The following is a 23,399-nucleotide window of genomic DNA, read 5'->3' as shown; positions in this document are numbered from 1 at the left end:
GTAGCTTTTAGCCAGTGTCATGAAAGTAGCATCCAAGTGTCTAAGGCAAGCAACCAAGTCATCCCTCGTATTTTTAGCTAAGCTCATGCCCAAAGTTAGAATTCATCACCGCTCATAAGTGTTGAGAATAGCAAATGATTCTTGTATGTACACCCATAAAGGCTTGCCCATAAGTGACTTTGTATGAGAGTGAATCAATGATGAATGCTCTAGAAAGAGATCTCCAAAATCCCATAACCACGATGAGAAAGGTGGTACTTGACACTCATTTGAATTAAATGGTACTTTTCAGTTTGACTCAAGATTGTATTTATGAGTCCAAGCTAATCTATCTTGGAACCTAATTCACTCGAGTTACAATTCTTTATCTCAATTATGTTTTATGTTTATAATCTTCATCCGCCATAGCTAGCATAGCTCTAGATCCTTATTTCCCAACATGGTATCAGAGCCATGGTGAGCTATGACTAGCTTCATTAGAGTAGAGTCCTTCTTTAGCCCTATTTTATTATGAATGGATAGTAGGAGTTGAACCTACCTTAAGGCCTTTGTCTTATCCATACCTTAGGCCTATTCTCCATCTCATATCCTTCTCCTCACTTAAAAACCACCTAGCTCCCCTCCCATCTTCTTTAAAACACACAAGAAGCTAAAGCAAGCATCAACATGTCTCTTTTCTTCCCTTCTTCATTGACCCTCCTCCAAGCCACTTACGGTCTATCCTAAAGATAGAGGATTATCAAACATGTCAGACAAGGTCATCGTTTGAATGTTGTTCCCACTGCAATGGTGCTAGGACTGGTGAAGGCCCATTTGACGGTGCCACCAAAGTCCACTAGCTCCTCAAGAAGAAGGGTGACGCCCTTATTGTCCAAACAAATCATGAATGGATTGTCTTGGCAAAGGAAACCATGGGAGACTCCCTCAAAGCAGAGACATGGCTGCCTCACAGATGAAGCTTCTTTGCAGGATGCTCCTTCTACTATTTTTTCTGATGTTTCATCTTCGCAACTATGAGAACAAACATCTCTTCGAGACTAAGAAATATGTCGATATATCAAGCATCATTTGGGACTCTAAATTGGCACATCGATTCGCATCCTTTGCACACACGAATGAGAAGCATTACAGCTTTACCACCGCAAAGGTCTGCGATTGCTTCTCTGCATTTGTATGGAATGTTAAGCTTATCAATTCCACCAACATCAACAAGCTCCCATACACTCTCATTGTTAATCAATTTGCTGATATTACATGGGACGAGTTCAGGAACACCTACTTGAGATCTGGGCAACAAAATTGTTCAGCCACCAAGGGTACCCACCTCCTGAGGAGCTTCTCTACTGACCTTCCTACATGGAAAGATTGGCGTGATGATGGCATTGTGAGCCCTGTCAAAAATCAAGTGCACTGTGGCTCCTGCTGGACATTCACTACCGCTAGTGCTTTGGAAGTTGCACATGTTCAAGCCACTAGATAGATGGTGCTACTTTCTGAGTAGTAGCTAGTAGATTGTGCAAGAGATTACAACAACTATAGATGTAATGGAGGCTTGCCCTCTCAGGCATTTGAGTATGTCAAGCACACCGGTGGCTTGGAAATCGAAGAAGCATACCCTTATAAGAGAGAAGATGATGTGTGCTAGTTCAATGGAGACTCAATGGGTGCTCAAGTGTATGATGTTGTTGATGAAAGCTTTTTCAGCGACCCAGAACACTGTCAGCGATCAAATGCATGGTATATACTATCAAAAACACTAGTAGAAGCTTATGCTTGGAAGTTCTTGAAGGAACATGGCTTAGATCTGGTGAAAATAAATCCAACAATGGTTTTGGAAGGGCTTTTATAGCAGACCTTGAATACAAGAAAACACCTACAACATCAAAGCAATGTTTCTATGTATATGCATCACAAAAGCATTGGGCCAAAATATTGTGTCAATAAGACTAGAGTAAAAGGCACGTACCACATATCAACAAAGGGGTTAACCAGCACAACAAAATCCAAGAAGCATGAAGATAAAGAAGTCCAAAAAGATGAAGAAGATCAAAGGTTGCCAAAGAAGAAACAATTTTTTTTTAAAAAAATGAAGAAAATATTTTGCATTGCTGCAAACAAAAAATAATAATTTTAATAGAGGATCTTAATCTGCTTCCCATAGTGGATGTAAAAACCCTACCAATATATAAAGTTTCAAGCCTTAACTTGACTAGGCTGCCAAAGAGCTAGTCTCCTGGTCCATGTTTGCATGCAGGGGGGCAAAAGCCAGCAAGGGTAGACTCATCATTTGAGGAGGGCTGTTGAGAATAGCAAATGATGCTTGTATGTACTCCCATAAAGGCTTGCCCATAAGTGGCTTTGTATGAGAGAGAAGCAATGATGAATCCTCTAGGAAGAGATGTCCAAAATCCCATAAGCACAATGAGGAAAAGTGGTACTATCCAAAAAGCTATAAAGGCATGTACTTGAAACTCATTTGAATAGAATGGTACTTTTCAGTTTGAGTTACTCAAGATTGTGTTTATGAGTCCAAGCTAATCTATCTTGGAACCTAATTCATTTGAGTTACAATTTTTTATATCAATTATGTTTTATGTTTATAATCTTCATCCGCCATAGCTAGCATAGGTCTAGATCCTTGTTTCCCAACATGGTATCAGAGCCATGGTGAGCTATGACTAGCTTCATTAGAGTAGAGTCCTTCTTTAGCCCTGTTTTATTATGAATGGATAGTAGGAGTTGAACCTACCTTAAGGTCTTTGCCATATCCATACCTTAGGCCTATTCTCCATCTCATATCCTTCTCCTCACTTAAAATCCACCTAGCTCCCCTCCCATCTTCTTTGAAACACACAAGAAGCTTAAGCAAGCATTAGCAGGTCTCTTCTCTTCCCTTCTTCGTTGACCCTTCTCCAAGCCACTTATTGTCTATCCTGAAGATAGAGGATTATCAAACATATCAGACAAGGTCGCTGTCTGAATGTTGTTCCCACAGCAATGGTCCTAGGAGTGGTGAAGGCCTATCTAAGTAATGCCACCAAAGGCCAGTAGCTCCTCAAGAAGAACAGCGATGCCCTTACTGTGCAGTTCCTATAGATCTTGAATGGATCGTCATGGCAAAGGAAACCATGGGAGACTCCCTCAAAGCAGAGAGATGGCTACCTCATAGATGGAGCTTCTTTGCAGGGTGCTCCTTCTACTATTTTTTCTGTTGTTTTGTCTCCGCAACTACAAGGAACCAACATCTCTTCGAGACTAAGAAAGATATCGATATATCAAGCATCATTTGGGACTCTCAATTGGCACATCGATTCGCATCCTTTGCACACAAGAATGGGAAGCATTATAACTCTACCACCGCAGAGGTCCGCCATCGCTTCTCTCCATTCATTTGCAATGTTAAGCTTATCAATTCCACCAACATCAAGAAGCTCCCGTACACTCTCGTTGTTAATCAATTTGCTGATGTTACATGGGACGAGTTCAGGAACACCTACTTGAGATCTGGGCAACAAAATTGTTTAGCCACCAATGGTACCCACCTCCTGAGGAGCTTCTCTACTGACCTTCCTACAAGGAAAGATTGGCATGATGATGGCATTGTGAGCCCTATAAAAAATCAAGTGCATTGTGGCTCATGTTGGACATTCAGTACCACTAGTGCTTTGGAAGTTGCACATGCTCAAGCCACTAGATAGATGGTGCTGCTTTCTCAGTAGTAGCTAGTAGATTGTGCAGGAAATTACAACAACTATAGATGTAATGGAGGCTTGCACTCTCAGGAATTTGAGTATGTCAAGCACACTGGTGTCTTGGAAACCAAAGAAGCATGCCCTTATAAGAGAGAAGATGATGTGTGCTAGTTCAATGCAAACTCAATGGGCGCTTAAGTGTATAATGTTGTCAAGGAGATCTTTTTCAGCGACCTAGAACGCTATCAGTGATCAAAAGCATGGTATATGCTATCAAAAACACTAGTAGAAGCTGACGCTTTTAAGTTCTCGAAGGAACATAGCTTAGATCTAGTGACAATAAATCCAACAATGGTTTTGGGAGTGCTTTTATAGCAAACCTTGAGTACAAGAAAACACCTACAACATCAAAGCAATGTACCTATGTATATGCATCATAAAAGCATTGGGAAAAAGATTGTGTCAATAAGACTAGTGTAAAAGGCACGTACCACATATCGACAAAGGGGATAAGAAGCACAACAAAATCCAAGAAGCATGAAGATAAAGAAGTCCAAAAAGATGAAGAAGATCAAAGGTTTCCAAAGAAGCAATAAAACCAAAAAAAAAAGATAAAGAAAATATTTTGCACTGCTGCAAACCAAAAAAATGTTTTTTTTTATAGAGGATCTTAATTTGCTTCCCGTAGTGGATGTAAAAACCCTACCAATATATAAAGTTTCAAGCCTTAACTTGACTAGGCTGCCAAAGAGCTAGTCTCCTAGTCCATGTTTGCATGAGGAAAGGTGGTACTATCCAAAAAGCCTTAACTGAAAATCCCATAAGCACGATGAGGAAAGGTGGTACTATCCAAAAAGCTATAAAGGCATGTACTTGAAACTCATTTGAATGGAATGGTACTTTTCAGTTTGAGTTACTCAAGATTGTGTTTATGAGTCCAAGCTAATCTATCTTGGAACCTAATTCACTTGAGTTACAATTCTTTATCTCAATTATATTTTATGTTTAATATCTTCATCGGCCATAGCTAGCATAGGTCTAGATCCTTGTTTCCCAACATGGTATCAGAGCCATGGTGAGCTATGACTAGCTTCATTAGAGTAGAGTTCTTCTTTAGCCCTCTTTTATTATCAATGGATAGTAGGAGTTGAACCTACCTTAAGGCCTTTTCCATATCCATACCTTGGGTCTATTCTCCATCTCATATCCTTCTCCTCACTTAAAATCCACCTAGCTCCCCTCCCATCTTCTTTGAAACACACAAGAAGCTTAAGCAAGCATTAGCAGGTCTCTTCTCTTCCCTTCTTCATTGACCCTTCTCCAAGCCACTTATTGTCTATCCTAAATATAGAGGATTATCAAACATGTCAGACAAGGCCATCGTCTGAATGTTGTTCCCACTACAATGGTCATAGGAGTGGTGAAGGCCGGTATGATCGGTGCCACCAAAGGCCACTAGCTCCTCAAGAAGAAGAGTGACGCCCTTATTTTCCAGCTCCTGCATATCTTGAATGGATCGTCCTGGCAAAGAAAACCATGGGAGACTCCCTCAAAGCAAAGAGGTGTCTGCCTCACATATGAAGCTTCTTTGTAGGGTGCTCCTTCTACTATTTTTTTTGTTGTTTTGTCTCCGCAACTACGAGGAACCAACATCTCGTCGAGACTAAGAAAGATATCGATATATCAAGCATCATTTGGGACTCTCAATTGGCACATCGATTCGCATCCTTTGCACAAGGAATGGGAAGCATCATAACTCTACCACCACAGAGGTCCGCCATCGCTTCTCTCCATTCATTTGCAATGTTAAGCTTATCAATTCCACCAACATCAAGAAGCTCCCGTACACTCTCGTTGTTAATCAATTTGCTGATGTCACATGGGACGAGTTTAGAAACACCTACTTGAGATCTTGGCAACAAAATTGTTTAGCCACCAAGGGTACCCACCTCTTGAGGAGCTTCTCTACTAACCTTCCTACAAGGAAAGATTGGTGTGATGATGGCATTGTGAGCCCTATCAAAAATCAAGTGCAAAGGCCAATCCACCCAACCCCAACCCTTGCAAGGGCTTGTATACAAACTCAAAAAAGCCATCCAGCTACATCCATCCCCCCTTCCAACCACTACACATCAGTGCCATGGGACTCGCACTAAACTAGGAGGGGATGATGTTAACCTCAGCATAAGAAGAAAGTGAAAATAGTGGAAAATCACAAGTTGGGTCACCTAAAAGAGGTAGCCCAGGAAGGAATCAGATGCAATGGAAGATGCATGATGGAAAATGGCTAAAAGCACAAGGGCAGCCTCTAAAATCAAGTCAAAGGCAAAAGTGCATTTTTAAATGCAAGGCGCCCCTAAAACTATTGTAAAAGAGTGCCAGGCTCCCTCTTGTGCAAATTGTAAAAGGTAGGTGGGCATAGGTAAGAAATAAGGCAAATAGAAGGTGCATAGAAGGAAATGGAAAAATGAACTTGCCACAATGGCTGGTCATGTAAAAAAGGGGATAAGGGAATGACCGCCCAAAAAATTATTTAGGATTTTGTATATAAAGTTTAAAATTGAATGAAGAGCTCATTATTTGGTGTGTGGCAAAGTGGACTCTTCTTCTTCTCTCCTTCTCTTGTCTTGCTTGATTGCTTGTGAGTGCTTGAGGGAGGGAGTGTGAGTGAGTGAGGGAGTAAGTGTGTGAGGGTGAGGGATCTTGGAGGGAAAGCCCTCCACCATCTCCTCTATTCTTCTTCTTCTTCTTCTTCTTCTTCTTCTTCTTCTTCTTCTTCTTCTTCTTCTTCTCACGCGTGGCTATGGAGGATGGATCTTGGAGCTTGGAGGAAGAGGCTTGAGGATGCTTGAGCTTGCATCATGAATCATGGAGCTATCGGAGTGCTTGAGAGAGGAAGTAACTCAATCGAGCATCAATGTAAGCTCACGACACTCATAGAGAGGGATAACACATCGGCTGTGTGTGAGAGGTAGCCATTAGTGCTCTCTTGAAACACTTGAAGGAATAAGCGGTCTGTGGGTCTTGGTGGTTGAGCAAGATCTCCCTTTACGACTAGGAGCCATGATTGAGTTTATCGAGCAGTTGCTCACTCTCCAATGGACCTCTAAATACTCATGAAGACCTGCTTCAATCTTTGCATGTTCTTACTTCATATTCTTACCTTTGATGCATAAAAGCCTTATGAATTAACCCCTCATATACTACATCATAGCTTGCTTAAATGTCTATATGTTCTTGCGTCTTATTCTTAACTTCAATTTAGTTGTACTCTTTGGAGTCAACATTGCATAGGCTTGTTGGAATGCTTTTGAATAGTAGTGGCTAAGCTCCTTGGGTGGTCCTTGTACCTCCCTAGTGTATATATGGTTTACAAGTTTTAAATATACCAGTTTAGATCCACATCAAGCATAAGAATCCTTAATTCCAAATCAAATCATCTACATTAGTAATCTCCCTCATATAGTAAGGATATCTATCCTACATCTATGGAAGATGTTACTTCAAGGACAAGAGAAAATTCCCTCAGATGGAAGATCCAATGCTCAAGGTTGAGATTCAAGAGTTATGTATACATAGACAAAGAGGCAACTACTACTAGTGGTTGTTGTCACTGACGCTAATCTTATCTAAGATCAAAGCTACTACAAGTTCCAAACCAATGTAGCCATGTTTCCAATGATTGTTGACTTTATCCTAGGCATCTTCTCTCTTTAATCAATCTCCATGTTGCCACAGGAATTATCCACAATGTATGATGTATATGTCTTGCATGTCATGCTAAGAATATCCTCATACATGGGTTGGCATCCACTGCATACAACACCCTCGATATGACTGTCACAATAAGTAGCCCTCCAGATCGAGATTTCAACACAGAATTTTGATGTCTCTTAGCTTCATAAATTAAATATCAATAGCCCTCCAGATTGGGATTTCAACATAGAATTTCAATGTCTCTCAGCTTCATAAATAAATAAAAACCACTCCTTTTTAAGGTTGTCAATCAAAAGCATCAATTCGGTAATCTATTATGTGAGTTGTATGGGGTAATCTCACAGTGCATACAACTAGGAAATATCATCATTGTCACATTCAAAACTAGTCCCATCAATGCCAGCAACAAGTCCTTTATCTAAACAGATAATCTCATCAGTGATAGGTTTGAAATGCAGCCAATAGTGTCTAGAATAGATGAAAATATAGGCAACTAGGAAACACCATCATGGCCACATTCAAAACTAGTCCCATGAAAGTCAACAAATAGGTCCTTTACCTAGATAGATAATCCCATCAATCATAGATCTAAAATGCAAGTAATAGTTTTGGAACACATTTGAAATACAGGAAATAGTGTCTAGAATTGCAATCCCATCACATAGGTGGATTGCACCTCTCAACACTTGGAATCTCTAAGCTTAGTTTTCATGGCATTGATGACAAAGGTTTGTCACACCTCAAACATGGTTGCAAATCATCAGAAGTACTGAATATATGAAGATCTCAAATTTCAAAAGCTAGGCATCACTATGGATTGAATTGCAACCAGAGACAACTAATCATCTATCTATTGAGAAATATGTAATCATATCCATATGTGCCTCTTTGTATGGAACAAATAGGCAAGGAACATGCAGCTCAATGTAGGAAGATTTGTCTTTATCCCATAAGCACAATGTGGAGGAACGTGGTACCATCCTATAAGTTACTATAAAAGAGTGTACTTAGCAATCATTTGAATGCAATGCCATTGTACTTTGTACTTCCATCTTTCTAGTAAGTATTTTCTAGCGAAGTGAATGAAGGACTCTTCCTTTGCTCCTAACGCTTCAGGCTGGCACCTCACACTCAGACATTGATGCCTATCTGCTCTAGCATTGCGCATGCTTCAACTCACTGTCCACATTTGGCCACCTGCTAGTCGTACAATCCATACTACTCAGGCATGTCATGATCAGTCCTGTGAGTATAGGACATTTGAATCCCATCATGTGAGCTCTCTCCTCACTAGAGGGTTCATCAAACAATCTACTATACCTTCTACTACAAGAAAAAATCTAGTTGCTTGTGTAAACCCTAAAGTGGGTAGCCATAGCCACTTTCACCAAAGCTCATAAATCACTCTATTTTCTCAGTCTTGTCAACTCAACCAACCCAATGTCACTCTGATCTATTTTACCACTAAAGTTCCAGCAAGAATTACATATCAAATCAACAAGAAGGGGAGGATTTAATATCAATCATCAAAACATAGTGTCTTTTAACACTACTTCTAGTTGTGCCTCTTAACACAATTGGGTTCAACTTTTGTGTTGATCTGATTCAAAAGGTTTGTTCTTGCTCCTGTCATCTAGTATGGGCAATGATTCATTGTCATGTTGCTTCAAAGGAACACGCTTCCACACATGGCAAACAAGGATAAAACTACTATACATGAATAAAGGTCTATGGTCAATAACTAGTGGATAGGAGAAGAGACACCAAAATGATATCCAAGGATTTGAGTAAATGGAAGCTCTAAAATTTCATATATTTAGTCACTTTGCATTAGTTCCACATAGAGTCTGCATTCCAACCAATCATGTGGGCATGATGTTGCCTAACAAAGTATTACTTATTCATTTTTGAACATGTGTGTGTGTGTTTGTGTGTGTGTGTGTGTTTTGTTTTTCAAGAGTTTTAGATTGAAGAAATAATGTGAAGACAAGTGCTCTTAAGAGCCTATATGTGCTCCAACATAATATGCCAAATCTATTCTATATATTATTTAAAAGTTTGGTTTGAGAATCTCAAACCAATGAGAAAATCCCTAATCATATGTGATATAAAAGGGGAGGTTTGGTATGCAAAAAGATATATATATATATATATATATATATATATATATATATATATATATATATATCTCACATATTAGTGTGAAGGACTAATATTAGACCTTGGTGCTTTGAACCTTAGTGTGAAGCACTAGGAGAATAATAGTGTGAAGCATTAGGAGAACATTGACATGAAGCACTGAGAGAATCTAGGTGTGCAGTGCCTAGTTGCAATTATAGGACAATATTGCATATACATGTTGTGCTCCTTGACCAAGGCTTGATGACTTTTGTGATGAAAAGAAAGTTGTAAGTTTATACCCTTGTGATTAGGAAGAGGATTAACTTCTTCATTGCAACTTTTAGACATTAGTGATTGCAAGATCTTTTTTCTCTAATACTTTTGGAAAAGGAAAATAGGTTTCTATCCCTACATAAAGGCTATACATTTTTTGAGTTTGTATTTTCTATGGTTGAAAAGAAGAGAATAGAAATGTAACCTTCATTGAAATAGACAATTGGACTTTTGTCATGGTAGAAATTAGTTTAACTTAGGACTTGAACCTTGGTGTGGGCTTATTCATCCTCTCTCTCTCTCTCTCCATTCGTAGCAGGGAACTTTAGAAATTAGAAGGGTAATTTACCTAGTCAATTAAAGGAGTGCTACTTACTTATTGTACCAAGTTTGAACAATTCTCCAACATTAAATGTTTGAATGGAGGAAGACGCGTGATAGTTACTTTTGAAGAAAAAAGGAGAGCGATATTATCAAATGCGTGTAGAAAAAAGGACAGCTCAGGCTTACCTGAACTGGCTATTAAGTCCTTAATCAAGCCTTCTCCCTAATGGCTATTGGATGAAGGGTGCAAAGAGACAAGTGTTCAGATTACTAGGGGTACCTATGGGCTTTGGCGTCACCCTAAAGCAGAGATGGGATTGGGTACTAAGTAAAGTTAGGAAAAATTTGGAATATTTAAAAGTTCTACATCTAAATCTGGTAGGCACAAGGATAGTACTAAAGCATGTCGTTATCCCAACAACCATCTATTTTTTATCATGTTGGAAACCCTCCAAAATTGGTCTTAAAAATCTAGAAAATTTGGTGAGGAACTTCCTGTGGGCTGGTGACAGTGAAAAACTCAGAATACCTAAAGTTTCTTGGGAAACATGTACCTTAACTAAGGAAGAAGGAGGACTAGGTCTCCCAGACATATTAAGCTTAGCAGAGAAACTTGTAGCTAAATGGGTAGTTCGATCCTTTTTTCATGAGAATGAAGATTGGGCCATTCTTTTGCACAATAGCTGCAAAAACTTCTATCCCCCTAAGTGCAAAAGATGAAAGAATTTGAATGTCATCAGTGTTGCCTTCAATAAGTTAAAGCTAAAGATCCAAGGGAGTTCAGATTTAACCAAGAGCATCTAGGGGGACCTGGATGTCCTACAAGGAGTTGACTACTCTGCTCAATAATAAAAACTTTACTCTCCCATGGGCTACTCTGGACTCCATCTGGTTTAGTGTGTTCCATGATTGCATAGAAGAGGACCAGGTAAGTCAGGAGTTTAAATTAAATAAAAAAGGAGTAATAAGCTAGAAGGGCATATGGGATTAGGATAGGGGAGACTGGGCTACTTCTGACTCCCTCAAAGAAAGGTATGCCTTATCACCCTCATATATCACATTAATACAACAAACAATTCACTGTTGGGACCCGAGGGTGTGTAAGACTATTCAACTAAATATGAGATTTAACATCAGAGAAATCTGCTAGCCTGACAATAAGCCTCTACTACCCATCCCATATATGAAAACAAGAAAGAACTTCTTGTACATAAGGCTTAATAAGAGATGGAAAGTAAATTGGCACCCCATTCAATGGAAATAAGTTTGGAATGATTTGGAACAGTGTAAATCAACCCAAAATTTCAATGCAAAAGGTAGCATTTTAGGACTTCAACTGGGTGATCCGCTTCAAAATGGCGTTGGCCGGGACAAGGCGGTACAACACAGCGTCTGCAGGGGAGGACGTTAACGGCGGCGGGGCGGCGTTCGCTTTGTTCCAGTGCCGGGGGGGCCAAACCATCAATGGCAATAATCAGGGGGCGTCATCATCATCATCATGCCAGGAATGCGTGAGGGAGGCCACGGCGTCGCTGCAGGCCGGATGCTTGTCGTCGGTCGGGGCGCGCATCCAGCTCGACCCCTGCTTTGAGCGCTACGACAACACCTCCGACTTTTACTCGGCGTCGCCGCCGGACTTCAGCTGGGTGATCGGCTTCTGCTTTGCCAAGACCAGTGACACCGTGGCCTGCTAGGGCTTTGAGAATAGACTGGTGCCCTCTTTTACTTTTCCCTTTGCCTTCAAGGTTGTAGGCTGATGTTAAAGCCAACTTAATACCCAATTGATCAAAGAAGTTGCGTGCCTCATCAGCATCCAACTCTCCTCTATCTGCAGTTACTTTATCCACACAACCATATCTACAAAACACTTCTTCAATTAAAAAATAACAAACAGCTTGAGTGGACTTGGTTATTAAGGCTTTGCCTTCAACTTGATTGGTAGATCCTCTCTTGCAAGCACTAAATACTGGACATTGAGTACCACTAGTGCTTTGGAAGTTGCACATGCTCAAGCCACTAGATAGATGGTGCTGCTTTCTAAGCAATAGCTAGTAGATTGTGCAGGAGATTACAACAACTATAGATGTAATGGAGGCTTTCCCTCTCATGAATTTGAGTATGTTATGCACACGGGTGTCTTGGAAACCGAAGAAGCATACCCTTATAAGATAGAAGATGATGTGTGCCAGTTCAATGTAGACTCAATGGGTGCTCAAGTGTATGATGTTGTCGATGAAAGATTTTTCAGCGACCCGGAACACTATCAGCGATCAAATGCATGGTATATGCTATCAAAAACACTAGTAGAAGCTAACGCTTTTAAGTTCTCGAAGGAACATGGCTTAGTTCTAGTGACAATAAATCCAACAATGGTTTTGGGAGTTCTTTTATAGCAAACCTTGAGTACAAGAAAACACCTACAACATCAAAGCAATGTACCTGTGTATATGCATCATAAAAGCATTGGGAAAAAGATTGTGTCAATAAAACTAGTGTAAAAGGCACGTACCACATATCGACAAAGGGGATAAGGAGCACAAAAAAAGCCAAGAAGCATGAAGATAAAGAAGTCCAACAAGATGAAGAAGATCAAAGGTTGCCAAAGAAGCAAGAAAACCAAAAAAAAAAAGATAAAGAAAATATTTTGCACTGCTCCAAACCAAAAAAAAATGTTTTTTTTAATAGAGGATCTTAATATGCTTCCCGTATTGGATGTAAAAAACCTACCAATATATAAAGTTTCAAGCCTTAACTTGACTAGGCTGCCAAAGAGCTAGTCTCCTGGTCCACGTTTGCATGCAGGGGGGGCAAAAGCCAGCAAGGGTAGACTCATCATTTGAGGAAGGCTATTGAGAATAGCAAATGATGCTGGTATGTACTCCCATAAAGGCTTGCCCATACATGGCTTTGTATGAGAGAGAAGCAATGATGAATCCTCTAGGAAGAGATGTCCAAAATCCCATAAGCACGATGAGGAAACTGGTACTATCCAAAAAGCTATAAAGGCATGTACTTGAAACTCATTTGAATGGAATGGTACTTTTCAGTTTGAGTTACTCAAGATTGTGTTTATGAGTCCAAGCTAATCTATCTTAGAACCTAATTCACTTGAGTTACAATTCTTTATCTCAATTATATTTTATGTTTATAATCTTCATCTGCCATAGCTAGCATAGGTCTAGATCCTTGTTTCCCAACATGGTATTAGAGCCATGGTGAGCTATGACTAGCTTCATTAGAGTAGAGTCCTTCTTTAGCCCTCTTTTATTATCAATGGATAGTAGGAGTTGAACCTACCTTAAGGCCTTTTCCATATCCATACCTTAGGTCTATTCTGCATTTCGTATCCTTCTCCTCACTTAAAATCCACCTAGCTCCCCTCCCATCTTCTTTGAAACACACAAGAAGCTTAAGCAAGCATTAGCAGGTCTCTTCTCTTCCCTTCTTCGTTGACCCTTCTCCAAGCCACTTACTGTCTATCCTGAAGATAGAGGATTATCAAACATGTCATACAAGGCCACTGTCTAAATGTTGTTCCAACTGCAATGGTCCTAGGAGTGGTGAAGACCCGTCTGATCGGTGCCACCAAAGGCCACTAGCTTCTCAGGAAGAAGGGCGACACCCTTATTGTCCAGACAAATCATGAATGGATCGTCCTGGCAAAGGAAACCATGGGAGACTCCCTCAAAGCAGAGAGATGGCTACCTCACAGATGGAGCTTCTTTGCAGGATGCTCCTTCTACTATTTTTTTCTGTTGTTTCATCTCTGCAACTACGAGGAACCAACATCTCTTCGAGACTAAGAAAGATGTCGATATATCAAGCACCATTTGGGACTCTCAATTGGCACATCGATTTGCATCCTTTGCACATAGGAACGGGAAGCATTAAGCATACCCTTATAAGATAGAAGATGATGTGTGTGAGTTCAATGGAGACTCAGTGGGTGCTCAAGTGTATGATGTTGTCGATGAAAGCTTTTTCAGCGACCCAGAACACTGTCAGTGATCAAATGCATGGTATATGCTATCAAAAATACTAGTAGAACTGACGCTTGGAAGTTCTTGAAGGAACATGGCTTAGATATGGTGACAATAAATCCAACAATGGTTTTGGGAGGGCTTTTATAGCAGACCTTGAATACAAGAAAACACCTACAACATCAAAGCAATGTACGTGTGTATATGCATCACAAAAGCATTGGGCAAAAGATTGTGTCAATAAGACTAGAGTAAAAGGCTCATACCACATATTGACAAAGGGGATAAGGAGTACAACAAAAGCCAAGGAGCATGAAGATAAAGAAGTCCAAAAAGACGAAGAAGATCAAAGGTTGCCAAAGAAGCAACAAATTTTAAAAAAAGATGAAGAAAATATTTTGCACTGCTGTAAACCAAAAAAATATTTTTTTAAAGAGGATCTTAATCTGCTTCCCATAGTGGATGTAAAAACCCTACCAATATATAAAGTTTCAAGCCTTAACTTGACTAGGCTGCCAAAGAGCTAGTCTTATGGTCCATGTTTGCATGCAGGGGGGGCAAAAGCCAGCAAGGGTAGACTCATCATTTGAGGGGGGCTGTTGAGAATAGCAAATGATGCTTGTATGTACTCCCATAAAGGCTTGCCCATAAGTGGCTTTGTATGAGAGAGAAGCAATGATGAATGCTCTAGGAAGAGATGTCCAAAATCCCATAAGCACGATGAGGAAAAGTGGTACTATCCAAAAATCTATAAAGGCATGTACTTAAAACTCATTTGAATGGAATGGTACTTTTCAATTCGAGTTACTCAAGATTGTGTTTATGTGTCCAATATAATCTATCTTGGAACCTAATTCACTTGAGTTACAATTCTTTATCTCAATTATGTTTTATGTTTATAATCTTCATCTACCATAGATAGCATTGCTCTAGATCCATGTTTCCCAACAATAAGAGGGTCTAAGGCCAGAAGCAGGTGGTTGAGGTTTGATAGAACTAGAGAGTTTAGCAGGCTGATGGTTGTTGCTTGGTTTGCTTCTAAGGTTGTGGCTTGGCCTCATGTTCAATGGGATTGGTTGGAGCTGCGGGTGTTGCGCTACTAGGTGCTTCTGAGGTCTGAGGGACACTAGCGGGACTAGATTTGGGCATTTTGTTAATAGCAGGTTGTGGTTTTGGGTGATAGATTGGTTTAGGCCCTGCTGGTCTAGGCTCTGGAGGTTCTATGGACTTAACAGCATGATTCTCTTATGGCATGTGTGCCTGACTTGTCTAGATGTTTCATGTGGTTAGGTTTGAGGGTGGATTTTGAGGAGTGCCTTTGGCCATCTTGGCTTTAGGTACCTAGATATGAGTGTTACCCTCATAGTAGCCTTGCGCTTGCAATAAGGTCTTTGGGACCCATCACCGCTTGACCGTTTGTCAATATCAGTAGCTTCTTCTATGCCTCCTAGGTTTTGAGTGTGTGTCCTTAGCCTTGCGAGGGCATGGGTGTCTGCTCCTAGGCAGCTGTGCTTGCTGTTTAGGTGACCATTTGAACTGGGGTTCATGGGCTTTTGCTTTGGGTTCAGTGGGTTGTTGGCATTGAAGCTTTGGCAGGTTGTGACGAGTCACGACCCCCCTCCTTAGACTCGATAGTGGGATTCTCTATCGATGGCTTTGCAGACTTTGATGGAGTTACGGAGCCATTGCTGAAAGCTGTGACAGTACGTACGTTGCATGTGGCAAGGTGAATTCACTAGGACTCGTATTGGACAGTGCAATGAGTTTGCTTTTTAAACATGCGTCCTAATAGTGATTCTGTAAGTGCATCTTTAGTGTTTGGCAACAAATAGAAGATCATTGGCATGCTTTTAGACTCGATAGAGATGGCAACCTTGTACTTCCCCAAGAGTGCATGTGATCAGCCCCCATACGAACTGAGTTTGGCGTTAGTGGACTGTAGCTATGGTTTGCCGATTTGAAGCCAATGATTATGAGTCATGACATTAAAGTCAACTTCCTCATCCATCAATGCATTGAAGGTATATGTTTGCCTTGCAATTACCGTTATGCTTAGGTAATCTGGTTCTACGGCTTCCTCATCCTCATCGTCTATCTCAATGATAATGGCCACTCATACATTGGCAGGGACTCTAACATTAGAAGCTCATGTAGTGGGTGTGTGGGAGGGCAGTACCTCTTTATGTGGATGCCATTGAAGAAGCCTATGCCCTCTCCTTCTAGGGTTTCAAGTTCTACGTTGCTACTTTGTTTGATGACGCAAACTCTGAAAGGTCCTAGCCCCCAAAATTTAAATTTATGTTTATGTCCCTTGAGTGAGTACAGTAGTACTAAGTCACCCTATTCAAAGTCTCACTACTTGACATGCTTGTCAAACCAGTTTTTGTGTCTTGCCTTTTCGCATATTAGTGCATGGGTGGCTAGAAGCCGAGTCTCTGATAGGCATTCCAGCTTGACTAAGTGCTTTGTTCATGCCTCCTTTCCATCCCATCTCTCTTGAAGAGCAATTCTCAGGCTAGGAACGAAGAACTCTACATGTAGAATTGCTTTAGTTTCGTAGGTCAACATGAAGGGAGTTTGTTCCATATCTATTTTATAAGCTGTGTGGTAGGTCGACTAAGCGCTTTGTCCATGCCTCCTTTCCATCCCATCTCTCTTGAAGAGCAATTCTCAAGCTAGGAACGAAGAACTCTACAAGTATAATTGCTTTAGTTTCGTAGGTCAACATGAAGGGAGTCTGTTCCATATCCATTTTATAAGCTGTGTGGTAGGCCCATAAGGCTTCCATGAGCTTGTTATCCCAGTCCCTGCATGAAGTAGAGACTACTTTGGTCAGGACATTTACTAGAATTTTATTCATAGACTCAACCTGGCCATTAGCCTGAGGATAGTACGGTGAGGATTTTCGATGGATGATTAGAAAGGTGGATAGGAGATAAGCAATCACTTCATTGGTGAAGTGTGTACCTTAGTCACTAACAAGTTCAATGGGCAACCGAATCATGAGATCATTTGCTCCCAAAGGAACTTGATAGTGGTCCTAGCGTCATTCTTTCTTGTAGCTCGTGCTTCCACCCACTTTGTGAGATAGTATGTGGTGGCAACAATGATGTATTTTGCTTGTGAGTATTGTGCTATGAGAGTGATTGGCCCAATAAAGTCGAATTCCCATTTCTTGAATGGTTTCCTTGTGATGATCGGACTTAACCCCATTTTGTCCTTGCAAACTAGTACCTTGGTCCTTTAGCACTCATCATAGTGCTTTACGAATCGTGCTGTGTCTTGGAAAAGAGTAGGCAACCATAGCTGAGGCTACAGCACCTTGCGGGCTGTTGTGTCTCTACTGAAATTCTCTCCTACTATTCTGTCCTGTGCTTCTGTGAGTGCATCATGCATTTCATGCTTGCACACACATCTACACAACAATGTGTCTTGCCCTAGCCGATAGAATTGGCCTGCTATCAATTGATAAGGTTCAATTTTGAGAATGAGCTGCCTAAGCCAGGCTTTCACTATTGGCCGTTCAGGGAGTCCGTGCTCAAGCACTTGGACTATGTCATCTGCCTAGTAAGGCATCAAATAAACTCTAAACAAATATCTTTTGCTGGATAGATTGAATAGATGTGCATCAGGTAGTTTGTCTGCAATGCCTTGCCTAGCCGCTTCTCTTGTGGGGATGTGAGACATGTGGTCAGCCATATAATGTTGCTTTCCCTTACGCACAACCACGAAGAAGTCGAATTCTAAAAGTAGAAGTAGCCATTGAGTTATGCATCTTGTGGCGCATGGTTTATTTACAAGGTAGAGCATGGCTTGATGGTCAACAAAGAAGGTAAAGGGTGTAGCCAAAAGATCGTGCTGAAACTTCTTTACAACAAATACCATGACTAACCCCTCTCTCTCTGTTATCGAATAATTCATTTCTGTATTTGTGAGTTATTTGCTAGCAAAGCTCATAGGATAGTCTAAGTTGTGTTCACCAGACTAGCACAACATCGCTCTTGCAATGAATTTAGAAGTGTCAATGTGAACATGAAAGGTGATTGTCCAATCTGGTTATATGTATCCTATAAATATTTATGTCCCCCAATTCAACATGGGATTGTACTTCCCCGTACCTATATTATCCTTTGAAATGTTGAGCGGAGAAGTACCCTATGAGCTATACCTAGCAATAAGTCCTCTTTTTGTATTTGAGGGCAAAAACCTTTGGAGTCAAGATGGAATGTAAAACAGTGGAGATAGATGGATAGGACACAGGGTTAGCATGAGAATACATGATTACACTAATGGGGTATTTAAGATGTTGAGAGACCAAATTGTAGCATCAATTACCAATAATCAAGTCTCTTTTACCGTTCCTTTCAGCTTTCATGGAATCCCTTGTCTTTCTCTCCCTTTTCCTATCTTTCTCTCTCTTTTGCTAGTCTTTCTCTCTCTTATTCTCTCATCTTCTCACTCTTTCTCTATCCTCTCTATAGTCTCTCCCTTCTCTCCTAGTTCTCCTTCATTACAATGCTTGGACTCCTAAGCCCATGAGCCACTCATACAGTGCCCCCTTGTAGCCCAATTGGCCACTGACGAAGGAAATTCGGTATGGCAGCCTCTATACTATGCCAAACTCCCTTCTTCCACAAAGTGAATGAGATAAGGGCACCACCTAGTCATGGAAGAGCGGACTAGGACGCTATGCAAGAGGGAGAGGAGATTGTAAGGGAGAAGAGATGAAAACTAAGAGAGGAAGAGAGAGAGAGAGTGAGTGAGAATGAGAGAACTACGAAAAAATAGATGAATCAATAAACTTAAGAGATGGAGAACCCTCGGGACATAACCAATATACACAATATGGACACCAATATCCTGGGCTTATTACATTGTAGAGCATACATAAGCTATAGTAAGAGAAGGAATTCCATAAGCTCATGAAGGAGAATGGGGAAGGCTCAATAGGGCTGAAGGAGGCCTCTTTGCTCTCTCTCCTCTTCCAAATTACAAAGGAGAAGGCCTCTTTGCTCTCTCTCCTCTTCTTACAAATTACAAAGGAGAAGGCCTCTTTATATAGGCCTTGAGGGTGTTTAGGGAGGAGGTTAAGATATAATAGGAATTAACACCACCAAAGCTGCATTAAGGCGGTTCCACCAATATGGAAGCTCCATCTAGATGTTTTGTTGACCAATTTGTACTTAATCAAGCTCCATCATAGGTGAGTTGTCTCCATTCTCCCCCCCATAGCTTGAGTCCAAGAGCTCTCCTATAAAAAAATATAGAGAATCTTCATAAAATAAGATCATATCTAGCAATAATAGAGAGAGAGTAATGAGAGTTCATACATTACTACTACAACTAAGGATGATTTGAGGGTGATTTAGGAGGGGAGATCTAATGGTTTATTAGCTTGAGAGAGAGGATAAGAGAGGGAAAAGGGTTGGGGGTCTAATGAATGATGTTTTATGGAAGTGTTAAGTGTGGGGAAGAAAGTATGGATGTGTATTAAATTGGGAGGTGGTCTCCACTGCAGTTGGAAAAAGTTGGCATCCACCATTTTGGCCATATCTCCCGACTCGTAGCTCTAAAAAATTATTAAAAAATACCAACCGAAACTTCAGCTCACGCGCTACAACTTTCATGTTGAAAAGTTTTTTTGGATCGGAGTGGAAGTATTTTTAAAAAATCTTACAAAATCATGTGCCTGATTTTTCTTCCACTAATGCTTCCAAGAAGGGTCCCATTTGGTTGAATTGTCATAAGGCTCCAAAGTCATGACATTATGAGCCTCACATGCCCTTTGGATGGATCCAAATCCATTTCATATCTTTCCTTTTCACATTATACATTTTCCCTTCACCTTCCTCCATTGATCTTTACTCTTCACCCCCCCTTGGTAAACCGGTCCATGAAATATTTTCATCCAGTGATTTCTTGGATTTCCCAAGAGGTTGTTCCCACCCTCTTCTTTATTTCAAAGCTCCAAATGTACAAAAAATCAACAAAATGTTAGACAAATATTTTTTGTGATTTTCTCGGATCATATAGCCCCCCCCAACCTGGCTAGAGGTATTTATGCCTCTAGACACTCTTTGGTATCTTGAGCTAACCCCACCCTGATGTGATAGGGTTTTAAGCGCCATCCATTTACACTGGTCTTGTGAACTTTTCCCTCAATGTCTTGAAGTTTGTAGGAGCCATTGTTGAATTTTTTTGTGACCCAAAACGGTCCCTCCCACCGGTAGAGAAACTTGCCATCCTTTCTTTTATCAAAGCGATTGTCATATCGAAGCACTAAAGATCCCTCCTTGATGTTTTTATCTGTTAGCTTCTTGTTGAAATTTTTTCTACGCTTCTCAGCTTCCTGGGAGTAGTGGTTGATGGCTTCTTCACGATCCAATTGTAGCCTCTCTAGGTCCAGTAATCTTTGATGTAACTTCTCCTTTTGAGAGCCTACTGTGCCACCTAATACTCAAAGGCTAGCTAATTTTACCTCAATAGGCAAAAGAGCCTCTTGTCCATAAACTAGATGAAAAGGTGTGAACCCTAACATGGTTTTGAAGGAGGTTCTGTAAGCCCATAGAGCTCCACTAAGGTGCTTGTCCCAATCCCGGGGCCTTGAATGTACCTGTTTGCTGATGATTTTACAAATCATTCCATTTACCTTTTCGACCAATCCATTGCACTGAGGGTAGTAAGGGGTAGAGTGTCGTCGTTGAATATTTAGCTTTTGCATGAGTTCACCCACCACATTAGCTCTAAACCTTGGTCCTCTATCTGATAGTATTTCAAGAGGGGTACCAAACCTACAACAAATGTGGTCAAAGATGAATTTACTCACTTCCTTAGCAGTGATTCTTCTAGTTGGCATAGCCTCGGCCCATCTAGTCATGTAATCTACCCCCATGATAATATACTCTTTTCCTGATGGAGTGCATGGTAGAGGCCCTATGGCATCAATTCCCCACTTCTCAAAGGGTCCATAGACCTTGATTGGGGTTTGGGGTTCTGCTATGAGCCGTCGTGGTCCTGATTTCTGACATTCTTCACATGTTTGACACCAATATTTGACATCTCGGTGTAGACTGGGCCAAGTAAAGCCGGCTTGTAGAACCTTTCTACTTGTGATGTCATGTGCAAAGTGGCCTCCACACACATCATCATGGCAAGATTTTAAGATTTCTTCAATTTCCCATTTTGACGGCACTTTCCTAAGCACACCATCCTTACCAAGACAATACAAACTGTCATTTACTATGCGATATCTTGTAGCCTTCCGAGCTAGCCACTGTCTTTCTCCCTTACTCAGGTGTTTGGGAGCTTCTCCTTGTTCTAAGAGATGTAGAATATCTTCTAAGTCTTCCTTGCCTTGTCGAAGTGGGGGTTTGATCGCCACTGCTCCCACCATTGACTCATTCAGCTTTGATGATGCTAGATGGTCGGCATCTTTGTTCTGGTCTCTTGGCACATGATGTACTTGTGCCTCCCTAAATCTTCTCATAAGAGATTTGGCCTCTCTCATTTTACTAGAGAGGTTTATATTTTTGCATGCCCATGTACCTTGCATCTGCCTTACCAATAGCATGGAGTCTCCAAAAGCATTCAATCTCTCGATTGAATTACTAAGACACCAACAAAGACCATGAATTAAAGCTTGATATTCTGCCTCATTGTTAGAGTGGACACCTTCCAAGATGATTCCTTCACAATAGATTTTCTCTCCTAAAGGAGAGAAAACAACGATGCCTGCGGCTGCCTTATCCTTAGTTCTCTTGTATGCACCATCAAAGTAGAGGCTATAAGCATCTACAAGAGTTTTTATGGATGGGGGTGGTGGAAGGTTCTTTCTTTTCACCACGAGATTTTTCTCATAGCACCTATTTGTCAAAATATCAGCCAAGCATGCCCGAGTTGTTTTTTCAACCTGCACTGTATAGTCAAACTCTTGAAGTCGGACCACCCACTTTGCTATTTTGTCAAAGATTTCTATATGTTGTAGTGCATAGGGAAACATATCCTCCACAGTGATGATCACAAACCTCTTTGGAAGTAAATATGGCCGAAATTTGGTTACTGCAAACATGAGGGCCAACACTAGTTGTTCCATGGAGGTGTAAGCCTTCTCTGAGGCTTTCATGAGGCGGCTGGAAAAATACACAGGCCTCATGAAGGATGTTTTTGGATCTTTTTGTAGGAGAGCAGCACCAATGGCCTCTTCTCCCACACTAGGGTTTACGAAGAATGTTTCTTCCCAACAAGGCTGGAGGATTATAGGAAGTGACCCCAACATTTTCTTTATCTCCTTAAAATGTCCTTCACTTTGTTCACTCCATACAAGTGTTTCTTGGCGTGTCAGTTGCTGCAGGGGGTATATGGCCTGAGAGAGTAAGTGTATAAATCTACCCAAATATCTTAGCTTTTGTAAGAAGGAGACCAATTGTTTGATGGAGGTTGGGGAAGGTAGAGCTAGCAATGTTTCTACCTTATTTGGATCTACCTCAATTCCTTCAATTGACACTACATGCCCTAGTAGTGTAACCTTGCTTTCCCCAATGTGACATTTATCCTTATTTAGTTGTCCACCCAACATAGCTAAGCGAGTAAATCCTTCATCAACCTTGCGTAGATGTATGTTCCTTGAGCTGTAAATACAAAAGTCATCTATGAAAACCCTTATGGACTTACCAAAGTAAGGTTGGAAAACCATATTCATGAATCGTTGAAAGGTTGCTGGGGCATTTGTGAGACCAAAGGGCATGACCCGAAAGGCAAAACAGCCCCATGGTGTGATGAAAGTGGTCTTCTTTTGATCCTCCTCTGCAATGCGAATCTGGAAGTAGCCAGAGTAGCCATCACACACCGTATACCGCTCATGTCCCGCTACTTCATTCAAGATTTCATCCTGAAATGGGAGAGGGAAGTGGTCCCTCTTTGTTGCAGCATTTAGTGGCTTGTAATCTATGCATACTCGCCACTTACCATTTTTCTTTGGCCTCACTACTACTGGGGAGACCCATTCTGAATCTTCCACTGGGTATATGAATCCTGCATTCAAGAGTCTCTTCACCTCCATCAACAGTGCATCCTGTTGCACAACTCCCAGTCTTCTCAATCTTTGTACTATAGGTTTGCTTCCTTCTTTGAGTTGGATGTGATGCTTCACTGCAGTGACACCTGTAATGTGAGTATAATCAGAAATAAACAATGATGCATGCTTCACCCTCCCTTTCTTCATCCTTTATATCCTTGGATATCATCTTCTCTAGGCTAGCATCCCACACATCTTCTCCTTGGATTCTTGGGTTGT

At 40.9% G+C, this 23,399-nt stretch overlaps 3 pseudogenes; all 3 read left to right on the top strand.

The window, feature by feature from the left end:
- Positions 1-937: 937 nt before the first annotated feature.
- Positions 938-1,849, top strand: LOC148015434 (cysteine proteinase 2 pseudogene; annotated as a pseudogene).
- Positions 1,850-3,113: 1,264 nt separating this feature from the next.
- Positions 3,114-3,944, top strand: LOC148015433 (thiol protease aleurain pseudogene; annotated as a pseudogene).
- Positions 3,945-5,097: 1,153 nt separating this feature from the next.
- Positions 5,098-12,520, top strand: LOC148015432 (thiol protease aleurain-like; annotated as a pseudogene).
- The last annotated feature ends 10,879 nt before the right edge of the window (positions 12,521-23,399 follow it).

This window comes from Lygodium microphyllum, chromosome 24, assembly GCF_053477565.2.
Source record: "Lygodium microphyllum isolate KBCC chromosome 24, Lygodium_microphyllum_v1.1.10, whole genome shotgun sequence".
Lineage (NCBI taxonomy): Eukaryota > Viridiplantae > Streptophyta > Polypodiopsida > Schizaeales > Lygodiaceae > Lygodium > Lygodium microphyllum.
This window is presented reverse-complemented; position numbering and strand designations above follow the sequence as displayed.